The sequence below is a fragment of the Perkinsus marinus genome (assembly GCF_000006405.1).
Source record: "Perkinsus marinus ATCC 50983 genomic scaffold scf_1104296938160, whole genome shotgun sequence".
Classification (NCBI taxonomy): domain Eukaryota; phylum Perkinsozoa; order Perkinsida; family Perkinsidae; genus Perkinsus; species Perkinsus marinus.
In genome coordinates this window covers 1-1210 of record NW_003213579.1, presented here as the reverse complement: position 1 = coordinate 1210, position 1210 = coordinate 1, and the positions used below count along the sequence as shown (strand labels likewise).

Here is a 1210-nt window from a genome sequence, read left to right as displayed (position 1 = left end):
GAGCCCACACGCTATGCACTCCGCCAAGCTGCTCATGCGTACAAACTCCTGTATCGCCCTGACGTGCTGAGCATAACTGTTCCACGATAGCCTAGAGACCCCACTCTCGTTAATACGAACTGTACCGCCCGGGAATCGAACCCGGACCATCTGCTTGGAAGGCAGATATCCTAACCATTAGACTAGCGGTGCATATCACATATGTAGTGATTGAGTATTCTTGTGATACTTGTAGAGGGACATCTGAATCCCTTCTCGGACGTACCGTCGTCAACCATCCCGCGGCCAAGAGTCTGGTTAGGCCTTAAACGCGTACCTGAGATCGCGAACTGCTACTATATCTCTCCCATGGTAGGCCGCATTCTATCTCGGTTGATAACTCCAACTGGTAAGGTTCTCATCGCATACTACAGCTAGCTCGGCACAAGCTGCACAACTTTTTCGTGATATCGAAGTTCCTGCTTGCAAGCACATTTTGAAACCGCATGCGGCGGCTCGTGAATTTGGGCTGTTGGTTCATCTTCGCAACGCGTTCTGAGGTACCGAGCGGTCATTCATCATTCCTGCAAGGAGTTCTGCTCTAGGTGAATAGCTCTTTTCTATGCACGGACAACGCTTTATTGACGTTGTTTTTCCCCTGAACTGGCACGGTTGGGCCAATCGCATGGAATGGTACGAAAACACCGACCCTGTTTGGTAAAAATTTTTCGATAAGACTGATCTATGCAGTCGATAAGCTGCACCTCTCAGTTTGATAACCATCTCGGGTGTATTGTGATGAGTAGCAGCTCCTTGTTTCGATCAAGGGACCTTTGGGTTATGAGCCCAACACGCTATCCACTGCGGCAAGCTGCTCATGCGTACAAAGTTTGTACTACAAACTCCTGTATCGCCCTGACGTGCTGAGCATAACTGTTCCACGATAGCCTAGAGACCCTTCTCTCGTTGATACGAACTGCACCGCCCGGGAATCGAACCCGGACCATCTGCTTGATAGGCAGATATCCTAGCCATTAGACTAGCGGTGCATATCACTGATGTAGTGACTGAGTATTCCTGTGATACTTGTATAGGGACATCTGAATCCCTTCTCGGACGTACCGTCGTCAACCATCCCGCGGGCCAGAGTCTGATTGGGCCTTAAACGCGTACCTGAGATCGCGAACTGCTACTATATCTCTCGCAGGGTAGGCAGCATTCCATCTCAATT

General features: G+C 49.8%; 3 non-coding genes across 3 annotated transcripts; all 3 read right to left on the bottom strand.

Annotated features, from left to right (window-relative positions):
* Positions 1-120: 120 nt before the first annotated feature.
* Positions 121-192, bottom strand: Pmar_PMAR003954. The gene has a single exon. It is a non-coding gene; the product is annotated as a tRNA-Gly (tRNA).
* Positions 193-782: 590 nt separating this feature from the next.
* Pmar_PMAR003953 lies at positions 783-855 on the bottom strand. The gene has a single exon. It is a non-coding gene; the product is annotated as a tRNA-Met (tRNA).
* A 101-nt stretch (positions 856-956) lies between these two features.
* Pmar_PMAR003952 lies at positions 957-1028 on the bottom strand. Its single transcript has one exon. It is a non-coding gene; the product is annotated as a tRNA-Asp (tRNA).
* Positions 1029-1210: the final 182 nt, after the last annotated feature.